The sequence below is a fragment of the Scyliorhinus torazame genome, chromosome 7 (assembly GCF_047496885.1).
Source record: "Scyliorhinus torazame isolate Kashiwa2021f chromosome 7, sScyTor2.1, whole genome shotgun sequence".
Classification (NCBI taxonomy): domain Eukaryota; kingdom Metazoa; phylum Chordata; class Chondrichthyes; order Carcharhiniformes; family Scyliorhinidae; genus Scyliorhinus; species Scyliorhinus torazame.
The window spans coordinates 88,059,134-88,077,019 of record NC_092713.1 but is presented as its reverse complement, the minus strand read 5'-3'; positions in this window follow the sequence as shown (position 1 = coordinate 88,077,019).

Here is a 17,886-nt window from a genome sequence, read left to right as displayed (position 1 = left end):
TGTACATATTCTCACTTTAAAAAACAATTAAGAATGTTAAATCTTATACAGTCGGGATTGATTAAATGCAAAGCTTGAAGTGATGTTGCATGAATATATTTCATAGCCATTGCGGTTTTAAACAGTATACTAAGTAGGATGGCATAGTGGTTAGCACTGCTGTCTCGGCGCCAGGGACCCAAGTTCGATTGCGACCTCGAGTAACTGGAGTTTGCACATTCTCCCCGTGTCTGTGTGAGTTTGCTCTGGTTTCTTCTCACAAATCAAAGATGTGTAGGTTAGGTGAATTGGCGATGATAATATTGCCCCAAAAGTTAGGCGGGGTTACGGGGATAGGAGCGGGGGATTGGGCTCTATCAGAGTGAGGGCGACTGCAGACTCAATGTGGCGAATAGACTGCACTGTTGGGATTCTAAGTCATAATTACTGATGATGTGGAGATGCCGGCGTTGGACTGGGGTGAGCACAGTAAGAAGTCTTACAACATCAGGTTAAAGTCCAACAGGTTTGTTTCAAACACTAGCTTTCGGAGCACTGCTCCTCCCTCAGGTGAATGCTGAGGAAGGAGCAGTGCTCCGAAAGCTAGTGTTTGAAACAAACCTGTTGGACTTTAACCTGGTGTTGTAAGACTTCTAACTATAGTTACTGATGACAGGCATCTCTGATTCCAAAATACTAATTTTACAAATTCGGAGTATAATTCCCTTCGAAGAACATTAAAATCGCAAACCTGTTTTAAGAGTAAAAGTCTTTTCTGATATTTGAGCTGCTCCCTTAATCCCGTACTTTGGTGTCACAACGTTTACTTTATAAATAGCCTGCAGGAGTACTGAAAAAAGAGACATGTCGAAGCGATTCATCTTGCATTTATCAGGACACTTAACAAGAATACCGATATATGGGAAAACAAAAATTTATACTGTATGAGAAGAAAGTGTGATTGGTTGATAAGTTGACTTTGATTATTGATAGAGTTGTTGCCTTGAAGAATACACCAGCTGACTGACAGCATCGTTTGAAATTTAAACCAGGCAGTTTGACCATGAAATGGCTGTTTCTTGTGTTTTTTAGCTGAAGCAGGTGCAATTTACATGTTTGCAAAGAACAGAATTATTAATATATGTAGCTTCCAGTACATGGAATTGTATTACACTGCAAGCCCAACTGACAATCTTAAATTGGCAGTTAACTGTCAGTCACCTGGTGCATTCTCTATGACAACACCTCTACAAATCAGAGTCTACTTGAAAACCAATCAGCACTTCGCTATAGTATAAATTTCCTTTATGTTGCTGCGGAATGTCAAAGTAAAGACAGGCAAAGTTTATTACCAGCATGTATATAGGGGAGAGTGTCTCAGCACAGTGCCAGTGAGGTGACTCAACTTATATCTGTTCAATTAATTCATTATTCATTCATTCAAATTATTCAGCAAGCTGCTTGTTTCAACATGTAGCCTCCTTTGTTCTACCTACCAGTTCCCAAGGCCATCTAGCTATGATTATTAATGTTCAATGTTCCTCCCTTCCCCTGGTCATGCCTTGCACTAAGTTTATCTGTGACTGATTCCCTCAATAACAAATTGTAATTATTAGCTATTTAGTGTTACCAATCCCCAGCATTTGTATCATAAAATCCTATGGTTCCCCATATCATCAAGTATCCCATGATTCCCTACTTCAATGCAAACTGATGTAAATTATATTCTCTGCTTTTTACTTTATGCTTCGATGACTGAGAATTGTTCAATGTGATAGGCTGCTCAGCCAATCTTGACTGTCCTGTTCCAGGGCACAACAGACCACAAATAGATGCTGCTTAATTTTAAGTGTCATCAGAATAGAGGAACCCCATGTTCTTGAGGCCACTAAGTGTGTGCTGCTTTTCATCGAATTTACAGTGCAGAAGTAGGCCACTCGGCCCATCGAGCCTGCACCGTCTCTTGGAAAGAGCACCCCACCCACGGTCAACACCTCCACCCCATCCCCACAACCCAGCAACCCCACCCAACACTAAGGGCAATTTATCATGGCCAATCCACCTAACCTGCACATCTTTGGAGTGTGGGAGGAAACCGGAGCACCCTGAGGAAACCCACGCACACACGGGGAGGATGTGCAGACTTTTCTTGAGATCACAACAGCTGGCACCATCTCTTTCCCACTAACTGCAATATCTGGGCCTGCGTTGGTTCCGGGAAACGCTCTTATTCCATTGCAAAAGGCAGATCCCAAATTTATGGCTGCACTTCCTCCTGATCTTGTACAACGTAAGGGTGGCACGGTAGCACAGTGGTTAGCACTGCACCAGGGACCCAGGTTCGATTCCCAGCTTGGTTTACTGCGGAGTCTGCACATTCTCCCTGTGTCTGCGTGCATTTCTTCCGGGTGCTCTGGTTTCCTCCCACAAGCCCCGAAAAACGTGCTGTTAGGTGAATTGGGCATTCTGAATTCTCCCTCAGTGTACCCGCACAGGCGCTGGAGCCTGGCGACTGGGCAATTTTCACAGTAACTTCATTGCATTGTTAATGTAAGCCTACTTGTGACACTAATAAAGATTATTATTATTTGTTTAATGCAGTGTAGAGGGTAGAGATATTTAAGGAACTGCTCTTGTATCTGCTCCTCAGCCTGGCCAAGCTGCTCGTCCACTGGTTTGGATTAAATGTGTTCTATGTGTCGATCAACCTAAATGCCTGCCTCTTTTCCTGCAACTATATCTGCCCTGGGAAGTGAGTGCACAGTGTCTGCTGTTATTCGTGGGGCATTCTGTGACTGGTGAGCACCTCATGGACGAGAATGTACAGTTAATATGGAATAACATTTTCTCATTTAAATTGATACTGTTTGGGGTTTTTGTTCCTTGAAGGAGCATATGATGTAAACTATGATATTAACTAAAAATTACCCATTGCCTGTGTACTGTCATGATTATTATTTAGTCCTTTTTCATTACGTAATACCAGATCTAAAATAACTGTTCTCGAGTTGGTTTCTTAACATATTGCTCTGGAAAACCATCCCCAACACACTCCAGAAACATGTCCTCTACAGCATTAGTGCTCATTAGATTGACCAAGTCAGTATATAGATTTACGTCACCCATGATTACTGTAATACCAATCTTCATACTTCTCTAATCTGATTAATACCAGGCCTCACATTATCACTACTGTTTGGTGGCCGATAAACAGCCCCTAACAATATTTGCTGCCCCTTGCTGCTTCTTAGCGCCAACCAAACTGATTTCACATTCTTTAGATCTGAGATCCTCCCTTATTAATATCTCAATCTTGCCCCTTATTATCAGCATAGCACCACCCTCTTTTTTTCCTTTTTGCCTGTCCTTTCTAAATGTTGATATCCTTGAATATTCAGTTCCCAGTGTTGGTCATCCTCTTGCCATGTGTCTGTAATGGCAATTAGATCATACCTCTGTGCCTTTAAATCATTTACCTTAATGCAAATGCTGTGTGCAGTCAGTTCAGGTGCCTTTAACTTTATCTTTTTTATATTGTTCCACATTCTGGGTTTGTTGATGCTCACTTTCACTTTGCCTGTCTTCTAATTTCACTTGCTTTTTTTCTACTTCCCATTACCAGCTTAGCTTCAACCCTCCCCAACAGTAAAAGCAAGGATATTAATCCCGGTCCTGTTAAGGTCCAAATCATTCATCTTGTACAGGTCCCATCTGTACCAGAACCGGCTTCAATAAAATGTTTTCTAAAAGAAGAAGTCTCCAGCTTAAGGACAGATGCACCCTCCTCGGCATGAGCAGCTGGAGTCACAGGTAGCAGGGACTCAGAGAGACTAGACTCCTTTGGAGTGTACTGAGTGGAGGCCCCTGAATTGTCCAGCTGACATTCATCCTCCCTATGGGTGGCCAACAGTTTCTCCATGACTCCATGAGAAGAGGCACTGGAAGGAGATCAAGGTGCCTAGACATCCCCCTGCTGCCTAGACATTTAAGGTGTCCACTTGTGCGTGTGGCCATCGAGTCCAAGGTGAGTGTAAACATGGCAAAACCTGCTGGACACTCTTCTCATATACGCACCAGCAAATTAAGGCCCATAAGGCTGGCCCATGTTGGATGAAGAAGCCGAGGAAGAACCATCACTATGCTCAACCACACCTTTCACCAGCGTAGACACACACCTTGGTGGGCCATAGCTCCAGATTAGGCTTGGGCTCACCAACTGGAGAACAACCTGCTGACACATCTCAATGGTGGCTGCCAACATTCCCATAGTGACCTTGATGCACTTATATCTGGGAGTCATGACATCAAACAGAATGCAGATACACTCCTCCATCATTTGCTCCAGTTTTCTTAGTGACTGTCTAATCTCTGCCTAATTTTCCACTGTCTGATGTTGCATCTCCAGCATTGAGTTGGCAACGGCTTTCTGTGGCTGGTAGCCCTCCAAGTGCCAGAGACGTGGGCTGCCCTGTCTCCGGCTACTGCGGAGACATGTCAGTGAGGTGTTCTCCAGTAGGGTCAGCCGGAGCCTAATCTGGAACTATGTTCGACTGAAGTGTGTCTCTGCGCAGTGAGGTCACCGTTGAGCGCAGTGATGGTTTTTATCCGGTTCCTGACATGACGTGGCCTGGGGGTTGGGACTTGTGTTGGCCAGCCTTTTTGTCTGACTCACCTGCTAACTATAAGAAAGAGTTTTACTTGACGAACATGCGGATCACAAGATTATATGTAACTCACTGTGATTTCAGGATGTGATGAACTAATGGTGGTGTGATGCATACCAAATTGCTGAGATAATCTGATCTCCCCATGTCCACAGGAGTGTTCCTTGTTCTCTCAAGAAATCTTGGTGGTATTCTCCTCGAATTACATGACGGGTACGGGGCGGGATTCTCCGTTCCCCGACACCGATTTCGTAATCGGCGGAGAATCCCTTTACGATGGAATCGGGGGCAGCACCTGTTTTCTCAAGCTCTGCTCCATCCAAAACGGCATCATAAAGGAGCGCACCGCATGGCGTTGGGACGGCCTCAGGAAGTCACCTCAAGGCCCTCCCCCGATGGGCTGAGTTCCTGACTGCGGTTGACTCATGGTCTCAGCGGTCGGGAACCCAGTGCCCTGTTCCGGGAGGGCTGGACGGAGGCTTTAGGAGGTGGCAGTGGGCAGGAATTAAGAGATTTGGTGATCTTCTTAATTGAAGACGGTTTTCCAAGCCTAGGGAGATTAGAGGAGGAGTTTGAGTTGCCGGGTGGGAATGGATTTCGGTGCCTGCAGGTACGGGACTTTGTCCGGAAGCAGGTTCCAAGCTTCCCTTGCCTCCCTCTAAGGGGACTGCAGGATAAGGTGATGTCAAAAACAGGGGTTGGGGAGGGGGTTTAGGAAATATATAAGGAATTGATGGAGTGGGAAGGGGTCCCAATCGGGGAGGTGAAGAGCAAGTTACTCCGCCTACAGAGCGGAGCCAGCAGGCAGGGACTACTCCCGTACCTGTAGTACAGGGTCTTACCACACATCTCCTAATAGATAAAACAGTGGTATTACCATATTCACCCCATGTTAAAATTGAGTCCTGCGGGGTGGCGGAGAACTATATACAGAACATTTTTAATATACAGAGGCAAAAAAAGTTTTGAAGTCCAGTACAAGGTGCTTTAACAGTCCCGAACCAATTACAGGTTTAGCCGGTCCGGGGCCTTGATGTGACGTTGGGAGCGACACAGTGGTGGCAGCGATTCCGGTGGTGGTCTGATCTTCGGTGACTCCGGGAGCGTGCCAAAATCTTCTTCATCCTCGGGCGTGGGCAGGGGAAGGACAGATGGTCCTGGGGTGAGTGCTGCTGGCGCGCGGGGGGAGGGGAGGGTGGCGCCAGGCCGGAGAGATGTGTGTGTGTGGAACCTGCTGGTGCCAGGTCCCTGAGGGAGACTGTTTCCTGGCGGCCGTCAGGTACGCTACATAGGCATACTGGGGGTTAGCATGGAGTAACTGCACCCTTTCAACCAACGGGTCCGCCTTGTGTAGTCGTCCGTGCTTACGGAGGAGTACGGGTCCTGGAGCTGCGAGCCAAGTCGGGAGTGACACCCGGATGTGGACTTCCGTATCGGGATGGATGAAACTTTGGGTTCTCCCGGAGTCCAGCAGACAAGAGGTCTCGAGCCCATCGATCTTCACGCTTGTCGAGGCGGTGGCTAGATTGTGCGGGCGAGACTGGTCAATCGTGACGGAGGCGAGTCGTGGCTGGTCGCCGCTGGTGTCGAACAATGGGGTGCCCATGTGCCGTGCGGGAGACAAGATGGCGGCACCTGGTGATCCTGGGGTGGACATGATAGCGGTGCCCATGGGCCGCACGTGGCGGGGGTTGAAGAAGATGGCGGCGCCCATGAGCCGCACGTGGTCCAAGGAGGGGAAGATGGTGGCGCCCACTGGCTGCGTGTGGTCCGAGGAGGGGAAGATGGCGGAGCCCACTGTCCGTACGCGGGGGGTGTCGGGGCGATAGCGGCGACTGAGCGGGCCTGGCATACCGCAGCGATGTGCCCCTTCTTGCCGCAGGCCTTGCAAAGCGCGCTGCGGGCCGGGCAGCGTTGGCGGGTGTGTTCCTGCTGCCCACAGAAGTAACATCGGGGCCCTCCAGGGTTGGCTGGCTGGAGCATGGCACAGGCGTAGGATTGGCTGAGTGGGGCCCCCGGTGGGGCGGCCGTCTGCGGAGTCCACGATGCGTAGGAGAGGTCGGCCGCGCGGCCGGGGGTGTAGGCCTGAATATTGCGCGAGGCGATCGTCATTGATAGCGGCAGCTTTTTGGTTTCCGCGAGGTCGAGCGTGGCCCCCTCTAAAAGTCGCTGGCGGATGTGGTCTGACCCTATCCCCGTAAAGAAAGCATGAGGAGGTTCGAATGTTCCGTGGCCGTGACAGCCTGACAGTCACAGTCTTTGACCAGGGGAATTAGGGCACGCCAGAAATCTTCTATTGACTCACCAGGGAGTTGACTACGAGTTGCGAGTACGTGCCTGGCATAAAGCATGTTAGTCCGCTGAGCATAATTGTCTTTCAGTAGTGCCATGACTTCATCGTAGGTCGGTGCGTCCTGGATAAGCGGAAAAACGTTGGAGCTCAGACGCGTATAGAGGATCTGGATCTTCTGAGTTTCGGGAATCGGGTCTGGTGCAGACCCGATGTAAGCTTCGAAACAAGCTAGCCAGTGTTGAAAGTCCTTTTTGGCGTTGCTTGATTGCGGATCCAGCTGCAGGCGATCCGGCTTGATGCGGAGGTCCATCTTCTGAAAACTTTAGTGCAATAAATTGATGCACGATCAATTGCACAAAGACAAGAGTTGAATACAACTGAGGCTTTATTACACTAAGATGTGTGGCCTCCTACAGCAGCTGGCGAAATGGCTGCTGTATGGGGAGCATACATATTTATACTCTGCCTACTGAGCGGAGCCAGCAGGCAGGGACTACCCCTGTACCAAAGAACAAAGAAAGAACAAAGAAATGTACAGCACAGGAACAGGCCTTTCGGCCCTCCAAGCCCGTGCCGACCATACTGCCCGACTAAGCTACAATCTTCTACCCTTCCTGGGTCCGTATCCTTCTATTCCCATCCTATTCATATATTTGTCAAGATGCCCCTTAAATGTCCCTATCGTCCCTGCCTCCACTACCTCCTCCGGTAGTGAGTTCCAGGCACCCACTACCCTCTGCGTAAAAAACTTGCCTCGTACATCTACTCTAAACTTTGCCCCTCTCACCTTAAACCTATGCCCCCTAGTAATTGACCCCTCTACCCTGGGGAAAAGCCTCTGACTATCCACTCTGTCTATGCCCCTCATAATTTTGTATACCTCTATCAGGTCGCCCCTCAACCTCCTTCGTTCCAGTGAGAACAAACCGAGTTTATTCAATCGCTCCTCATAGCTTATGCCCTCCATACCAGGCAACATTCTGGTAAATCTCTTCTGCACCCTCTCTAAAGCCTCCACATCCTTCTGGTAGTGTGGCGACCAGAATTGAACACTATACTCCAAGTGTGGCCTAACTAAGGTTCTATACAGCTGCAACATGACTTGCCAATTCTTATACTCAATGCCCCGGCCAATGAAGGCAAGCATGCCGTATGCCTTCTTGACTACCTTCTCCACCTGTGTAGCCCCTTTCAGTGATCTGTGGACCTGTACTCCTAGATCTCTTTGACTTTCAATACTCTTGAGGGTTCTACCATTCACTGTATATTCCCTACCTGCATTAGCCCTTCCAAAATGCATTACCTCACATTTGTCCAGGTTAAACTCCATCTGCCATCTCTCCGCCCAAGTCTCCAAACAATCTAAATCCTGCTGTATCCTCAGACAGTCCTCATCGCTATCCGCAATTCCACCAACCTTTGTGTCGTCTGCAAACTTACTAATCAGACCAGTTACATTTTCCTCCAAATCATTTATATATACTACAAAGAGCAAAGGTCCCAGCACTGATCCCTGTGGAACACCACTGGTCACAGCCCTCCAATTAGAAAAGCATCCCTCCATTGCTACCCTCTGCCTTCTATGGCCTAGCCAGTTCTGTATCCACCTTGCCAGTTCACCCCTGATCCCGTGTGACTTCACCTTTTGTACTAGTCTACCATGAGGGACCTTGTCAAAGGCCTTACTGAAGTCCATATAGACAACATCTACTGCCCTACCTGCATCAATCATCTTAGTGACCTCCTCGAAAAACTCTATCAAGTTAGTGAGACACGACCTCCCCTTCACAAAACCGTGCTGCCTCTCACTAATACGTCCATTTGCTTCCAAATGGGAGTAGATCCTGTCTCGAAGAATTCTCTCCAGTAATTTCCCTACCACTGAAGTAAGGCTCACCGGCCTGTAGTTCCCGGGATTATCCTTGCTACCCTTCTTAAACAGAGGAACAACATTGGCTATTCTCCAGTCCTCCGGGACATCCCCTGAAGACAGCGAGGATCCAAAGATTTCTGTCAAGGCCTCAGCAATTTCCTCTCCAGCCTCCTTCAGTATTCTGGGGTAGATCCCATCCGGCCCTGGGGACTTATCTACCTTAATATTTTTTAAGACACCCAACACCTCGTCTTTTTGGATCACAATGTGACCCAGGCTATCTACACCCCCTTCTCCAGACTCAACATCTACCAATTCCTTCTCTTTGGTGAATACTGATGCAAAGTATTCATTTAGTACCTCGCCCATTTCCTCTGGCTCCACACATAGATTCCCTTGCCTATCCTTCAGTGGGCCAACCCTTTCCCTGGCTACCCTCTTGCTTTTTATGTAAGTGTAAAAAGCCTTGGGATTTTCCTTAACCCTATTTGCCAATGACTTTTCATGACCCCTTCTAGCCCTCCTGACTCCCTGCTTAAGTTCCTTCCTACTTTCCTTATATGCCACACAGGCTTCGTCTGTTCCCAGCCTTTTAGCCCTGACAAATGCCTCCTTTTTCTTTTTGACGAGGCCTACAATATCATTCGTCATCCAAGGTTCCCGAAAATTGCCGTATTTATCTTTCTTCCTCACAGGAACATGCCTGTCCTGTATTCCTATCAACTGACACTTGAAAGCCTCCCACATGTCAGATGTTGATTTGCCCTCAAACATCCGCCCCCAATCTATATTCTTCAGTTCCCGCCTAATATTGTTATAATTAGCCTTCCCCCAATTTAGCACATTCATCCTCGGACCACTCTTATCCTTGTCCACCAGTACTTTAAAACTTACTGAATTGTGGTCACTGTTACCGAAATGCTCCCCTACTGAAACATCTACCACCTGGCCGGGCTCATTCCCCAATACCAGGTCCAGTACCGCCTCTTCCCTAGTTGGACTGTTTACATATTGTTTTAAGAAGCCCTCCTGGATGCTCCTTACAAACTCTGCCCCGTCTAAGCCCCTGGCACTAAGTGAGTCCCAGTCAATATTGGGGAAGTTGAAGTCTCCCATCACCACAACCCTGTTGTTTTTACTCTTTTCCAAAATCTGTCTACCTATCTGCTCCTCTATCTCCCGCTGGCTGTTGGGAGGCCTGTAGTATACCCCCAACATTGTGACTGCACCCTTCTTATTCCTGATCTCTACCCATATAGCCTCACTGCCCTCTGAGGTGTCCTCTCGCTGTATAGCTGTGATACTCTCCTGAACAAGTAGCGCAACTCCGCCTCCCCTTTTACATCCCCCTCTATCCCGCCTGAAACATCTAAATCCTGGAACGTTTAGCTGCCAATCCTGCCCTTCCCTCAACCAGGTCTCTGTAATGGCAACAACATCATAGTTCCAAGTAGTAATCCAAGCTCTAAGTTCATCTGCCTTACCCGTAATGCTCCTTGCATTAAAACATATGCACTTCAGGCCACCAGACCCGCTGTGTTCAGCAACTTCTCCCCGTCTGCTCTGCCTCAGAGCCACACTGTCCCTATTCCCTAGTTCTCCCTCAACCCTCTCACCTTCTGACCTATTGCTCCCGTGCCCACCCCCCTGCCATACTAGTTTAAACCCTCCCGTGTGACACTAGCAAATCTCGCGGCCAGGATATTTATGCCTCTCCGGTTTAGATGCAACCCGTCCATCTTATACAGGTCACACCTGCCCCGGAAGAGCTCCCAGTGGTCCAGATAACAGAAACCCTCCCTCCTACACCAGCTGTTTAGCCACGTGTTTGTCTGCTCTATCTTCCTATTTCTAGCCTCACTGGCACGTGGCACAGGGAGTAATCCCGAGATTACAACCCTCGAGGTCCTGTCTTTTAACTTTCTGCCTAGCTCCCTGAACTCCTGCTGCAGGACCTCATGCCCCTTCCTGCCTATGTCGTTAGTACCAATATGTACAACGACCTCTACCTGTTTGCCCTCCCCCTTCAGGATTCCCTCTACCCGTTCGGAGACATCCTGGACCCTGGCACCAGGGAGGCAACATACCATCCTGGAGTCTCTTTCACGTCCACAGAAGCGCCTATCTGTTCCCCTGACTATAGAGTCCCCTATAACTATTACTCTTCTGCGCTTTGACCCTCCCTTCTGAACATCAGAGCCAGCCGTGGTGCCACTGCTCTGGCTGCTGCTGTTTTCCCCTGAGAGGCTATCCCCCCCGACAGTATCCAAAGGGGTATATCTGTTCGAGAGGGGGACAACCACAGGGGATTCCTGCACTGACTGCCTGCCCTTTCTGGTGGTCACCCATTTCTCTGCCTGCACCTTGGGTGTGACCACACTTACATAACTGCGATCTATGACGCTTTCCGCCACCTGCATGCTCCTAAGTGCATCCAATTGCTGCTCCAACCGAACCATGCGGTCTGTGAGGAGCTGCAGTTGGGTGCACTTTCTGCAGATGAAGCCATCCGGGACGCTGGAAGCCTCCCGGACCTGCCACATCTCACAGTCAAACCAGTAGTACAGGGTCTTACCACACATCTCCTAATATATACAACAGTGGTGATTACCACACACAGTACCCGCGTCACCCCCCTACATCCAATACCTTTAACCCCCATTGCTTCCCGGCCAAATTTGTGTTACGTTGGAAGCTCCAAAATGAGAAAAACACAAAGAAAAAGAAAAAATACAACCCAAAAGAGAGAGGGGCACCTGCCCTCTACCCCCGCACCCCCCCCCCATTGTACTCATAGGCAGCGAAAACGGAAAAAGGCTACTACAAAGTACCTGTGCAGAAACAAAAAATATAAAGGCAGTCCAAGAAAACTAGAAGTCCCACAAACAATAATACTCAGACTCTGACTTTGGTCCGTGGGCCCTCAGTTCGGCACCAGTCCCTGATCCTTTGTGCGCTCCATTGCCTCATTAGGGTCCATAAAGTAGTAATGCTGGCTCTGGTGCGTGACCCAAAGCCGCACCGGGAAAAGCAGACCGAACTTCAAGTGCTTTTTGATCAAAAGCTCTTTAATTCTTGTGGTGGTATGTATTAGGGGTCATGTGGGACTGTGAAGCCGTGATGCTATTGGCTGACAGATCCCGGGTCCTAGTTGGCTGTTGACTCCTGGCTCCGCCCTGAAGGCGGAGTATAAGAACCCGAGCTTCTCCCCGCCGCTCCATTCTGTTGCTGAACTGCTGGGGACAAGTCTCGCTTAATAAAGCCTCATCGACTTCTTCTCTACTCGTCTCTCTCGTAAGTCATTGTGCGCTACAATTTATTGAGCGAGCTTAAAGTACTATGGAGCTCCGGATCGCCCCGGGATGCCTGCGGATCAGCCCCCACGCAGCGAACTCGGCAGCAGTTTTTAAACACTGGCAAGCTTGTTTCGAAGGCCACCTCCGAACGGCCCCCGGCCGGATCACAGAAGACCAGAAAATGCAGGTCCTGCATTCGAGGGTAAGCCCGGAAATTTACCCTCTCATAGAAGACGCAGAGGATTTCCCGACGGCGCTCGCAGCACTGAAGAGCATTTACGTTTGCCCCGTGAACCAGGTCTACGCATGCTACCAACTCGCAACGAGACGGCAAATGCCCGGAGAATCGTTAGAGGAATTCTACGCCGCGCTGCTAATTTTGGGAAGGGGCTGCAGCTGCCCGCCGGTGAACGCGATCGAACACACGTACATGCTAATTCGCGATGCGTTTGTGGCAGGTATGAACTCTCCCCAAACCCGCCAAAGACTTTTAGAAAAAGAGTCGCTAGGACTCTCAGAGGCACGGGCCATTGCAGCTTCCCTAGATGTGGCCTCGCAAAACGCCCGCGCCTACGGCCCCAACCGCGCGGCAGCCCCTTGGGCTCCGTGGACCCCCGTCGCGACAAAACCCCCCCCTCCCTCACAGGCTTGCGCGGTTAAAGCGCCAGATCATCCCGGGGGGGCCTGCTGCTATTTCTGCGGGCAAGCGAAACACCCCCGGCAGCGCTGCCCGGCCCGCGCAGCTATTTGCAAAAGCTGCGACAAGAAGGGCCATCACGGGGCTGTGTGCCGGTCCCAGGGGGTCGCCGCAATCCCCGGAGAAGAACGAGCCCACGCATCCCAAACGCTCCCCAACCCCCCCAGCGCCCCATGTGCAACCCGCGGGCGCCGCCATTTTGGGTCCCGGCCACCACGAAGGGGGGATGGCGCCGCCATCTTGTGACTCCCCAGCCACGTGCGATTCATGGGGGCGGCCATTTTGTCCACCCCCAACCACGTGCGATCCATGGGGGTGGCCATTTTGTCCACCCCAGGCCGCGTGCGATTCATGGACGCCGCCATCTTGGATGACAACAAAGGACCCCAGCATCGACGGCTCCACGGGGTCCGAAGAAGACGCCGAGACACTACGACCACGACTGGCTTCGGTGACACTGGATCAATCACGGCCCCGGACGCTCCAGACGTCGACAACAACGGTGCTGATCAACGGACACGAGACATCATGCCTGATCGACTCCGGGAGCACCGAAAGTTTCATTCACCCCGACCCGGTAAGACGCTGTTTTCTGACCATCCATCCAAGTACGCAAAAGATTTCCCTAGCTGCAGGATCCCACTCCGTAGAGATCAAAGGGTTCTGCATCGCGAACCTAACGGTGCAAGGAAGGGAGTTTAAAAACTACAGGCTCTACGTCCTTCCCCAACTCTGCGCGCCCACATTACTGGGATTAGATTTCCAGTGTAACCTGCAGAGCCTAACATTTCAATTCGGCGGCCCAATACCCCCACTCACTATCTGCGGCCTCGCAACCCTCAAGGTTGAACCGCCGTCCTTGTTTGCAAACCTCACCCCGGATTGCAAACCCGTTGCCACTAGAAGCAGACGGTACAGCGCCCAGGACCGGATATTTATTCGGTCTGAAGTCCAGCGGTTGCTGAAGGAAGGCATAATCCAGGCCAGCAATAGTCCCTGGAGAGCCCAGGTGGTAGTAGTAAAGACCGGGGAGAAGCAAAGGATGGTCATAGACTATAGCCAGACCATCAACAGGTACACACAGCTAGATGCGTACCCTCTCCCCCGCATATCCGACATGGTAAATCGGATTGCCCAGTATAAGGTTTTCTCCACCGTGGACCTCAAGTCCGCCAACCACCAGCTCCCCATCCGCCCAGGTGACCGCAAGTACACAGCCTTCGAGGCAGACGGGCGTCTATACCACTTCCTAAGGGTCCCATTTGGTGTCACGAACGGGGTCTCGGTCTTCCAACGGGAGATGGACCGAATGGTTGACCAGCACGGGTTGCAGGCCACGTTCCCGTATCTCGATAACGTAACCATCTGCGGCCACGATCAGCAGGACCACGACGCCAACCTCCAAAAATTCCTCCAGACCGCTAACGCCTTGAACCTCACATACAACGAGGAAAAGTGCGTCTTTAGCACAAACCGGTTGGCCATCCTGGGATACGTAGTGCGCAATGGGATAATAGGCCCCGACCCCGAACGCATGCGCCCCCTCATGGAATTTCCCCTCCCCCACTGCTCCAAAGTCCTGAAACGTTGCCTGGGGTTCTTTTCATATTACGCCCAGTGGGTCCCCCAGTATGCAGACAAAGCCCGCCCGCTAATACAGACCACTACCATCCCCCTGTCGACAGAGGCTCGCCAGGCCTTCAGCCGCATCAAAGCGGATATCGCAAAGGCCACGATGCGCGCCATCGACGAGTCCCTCCCCTTCCAGGTCAAGAGCGACGCCGCCGACGTAGCTCTGGCGGCCACCCTTAACCAAGCGGGCAGACCCGTGGCCTTTTTCTCCCGAACCTTCCACGCCTCAGAAATGCGCCACTCCTCAGTGGAAAAGGAAGCCCAAGCCATAGTAGAAGCTGTGCGACATTGGAGGCATTACCTGGCCAGCAGGAGATTCACTCTCCTCACCGACCAACGGTCGGTAGCCTTCATGTTCGATAATGCACAGCGGGGCAAAATTAAAAATGACAAGATCTGAAGGTGGAGGATCGAGCTCTCCACCGACCGCAACACATACTTCCTGAACGTGGTCGACGAGTACTCCCGTTTCCCCTTCGTCATGCCCTGCCCCGACATGACAGCGGCGACAGTCAATAAAGCCCTTGGCACCATATTCACACTGTTCGGTTGCCCCACATATATCCATAGCGACAGGGGGTCCACCTTCATGAGTGACGAGCTGCGCCAGTTCCTGCTCAGCAAGGGCATAGCCTCGAGCAGGACGACCAGCTACAACCCCCGGGGGAACGGGCAAGTAGAGAGGGAGAATGGCATGGTCTGGAAGACCGTCCTACTGGCCCTACGGTCCAGGGATCTCCCAGTTTCCCGGTGGCTGGAGGTCCTCCCGGACGCTCTCCACTCCATCCGGTTGCTGCTGTGTACCACCACTAACCAAACGCCTCATGAGCGCCTCCTTGCCTTCCCCAGGAAGTCCTCCTCCGGAACGTCGCTGCCGACCTGGCTGGCGGCCCCAGGACCCATCTTGCTCCGGAAACATGTGCGGGCGCACAAGTCGGACCCGTTGGTCGAGAGGGTTCACCTCCTCCACGCGAACCCGCAGTACGCCTACATGGCGTACCCCGACGGCCGACAGGACACGGTCTCCCTGCGAGACCTGGCGCCCGCCGGCAACACACACACCCCCCCGACACCGATCATCCCCTCCCTGCCACCGGCGCACCCCGCGACCGCCCCCTTCCCGGGAGGATCGGTCCTCCTCCCTTGTCCGCCCAGGAGTGAAACAGGAACAAACACCGAAACGCTCCCGGAAACGACAACGCCGGAACAAGCACCTGCACCACCACCGGGGCTGAGGCGATCGACGAGGAAGACCAGACCGCCCGCTCGACTGGTGGCATCGGCGTGACACCAAGAATGTTGTTGGACTGTAACAAAAAAAATTTCTCTTACTAATATTGTAAATAGTTTCACAAACCTTGTACATAGCCCAGTGTATGGCTAAAACTGTAATGACATGCCCGAAATCTTCCTCCCAGGACCAGCCTTGTAAGCCCCTACCACCATGCGAACCACCACCCCGCCGGGTTCATTTTTTAACAAGGGGTGAAAGTGGTAGTATGTATTAGGGGTCATGTGGGACTGTGAAGCCGTGATGCTATTGGCTGACAGATCCCGGGTCCTGGTTGGCTGTTGACTCCTGGCTCCGCCCTGAAGGCGGAGTATAAGAACCCGAGCTTCTCCCCGCCGCTCCATCCTGTTGCTGAACTGCTGGGGACATGTCTCGCTTAATAAAGCCTCATCGACTTCTTCTCTACTCGTCTCTCTCGTAAGTCATTGTGCGCTACAATTCTTTTAAAGGCTGCTCGCCGCCTGGCTACCTCCTGACTTAGGTCTTGGTAAATGCGCAGGACATTGTTGTTCCATGTACAGCTCTTCGTACTCTTTGCCCATTGAAGGACCTGCTCCTTGTCTGTGAACCTGTGGAACCTGACCACCACTGGTGTTGGGGGAGGGGGGGAAGGGGGGGAGGGGGGGGGCACCCTGTGTGCCCCGTCCAGCTCCAGCGGTCGCGGAAAGGAGTTCGCCCCCATCAGCTGCTGCAATAGGTCTGCCACAAACGTTGTGGCGTCCGCTCCTTCGGCCCCCTCTGGGAGGCCAATTATTCTCAAATTTTGTCTGCGGGCTCTGTTTTCCAGGTCTTCAATTCTGTCAAGCAGCCTTCTCTGTCGCTCCTTCAACCCATCTATCTCTATTGCAGCGATTGTTTGTGTGTCCGCCTGTTCCTCCACCACTTGCTCCAGCTCCTAGACCTTTTTGTCCTGGGCCTCTAGCCTTTGGTTCACTTGCTCCACCGCTTTCTGCAGCGGTTCTAAGTTATCCCGTTTCATGTCTTCAAAACTTCCTTTTATGACCTGCAGCATATTGTCCAGCACTGCTCGTCTGGTCCGCGGTCCGGTCAGCCATCTTTGGTCCCGGGTCAGCTCCCACACCATTTTGTCTCTGCCCCTTCTTTTCCTGCTTTCGCTGCTTTCTGCTCTTCTTTGTTTCCATACAGCTCCGCACTCTTCAATCAGCAACTTTGTGGCCGTCTTTTCTCTTGCTCAAAAGTTCAGAAAAGTCGGGAAACCAGGTCCAAAAAGCCAGCCGGAGTGAGAGCCACCGAATGTGCGACTCACTCCCTCATAGCCGCCACCGGAAGTCCGTGGCCAAGATCTTTGCCAGCAATTTTGCATCTACATTTAAAAGAGAGATTGGCCTAAACGATCCAGAGTTCTCTGGATCCTTATCCCGCTTCAGAATAAGGGAAATTGATGCCTGTGATAATGTTACTGGGAGCACTCCCAGCTCCTTGGATTCATTGAAAGCCTTTACCAGGAGCGGCCCCAACAGCCCGGAAAACTTTTTGTCGAACTCGACCGGGTATCCATCAGGTCCCGGAGCCTTGCCCGATTGCATCGCCCCCAATCCGTCCACAATCTCCCCAAGCCCGATTGGGCCTCCCAAGCCTTCCACCAACTCCTCATCTATCCTCAGGAACTCCAGCCCTCACAAGAATCGCTTCGTGCTCTCCTCCCCGGCTGGAGGTTCCGATTTGTATAGTCGAATATAAAATTCTCGTAACACATCATTCACCCCGCCGGATCCACAACCACCTTCCCCTCTGTATCCTTTACTTTCCCAATTTCTTTCGCCGCCTCCTGCGTCCTCAGCTGATGCGCCAGCATCCTGTTGGCTTTTTCCCCACTATATTCATAGACCGCCCCATTCACCCTCCTCAGCTGTCCCTCCTCCTTACCTATGGACAGGATCCCAAATTCCATTTGCACTCCTTCAGAAGCCCCTCATCCGGAGGCTCCGTATACCTCCTGTCCACCTGTAAATGTTCGCCTACCAGCCTGTCCAACTCTGCCCGTTCAGCCTTCCCCTTATGGGCCTGAATCAAAATGAGTTTCCCCCCTGATAACTGCCTTCAGTGCCTCCCACACCACTCCAGCCGAGATCTCACCAGTATCATTGATCCTTATGTATCCCCTCACCCGCTCGCACACCTCATCCTCCGCTAGCAGCCC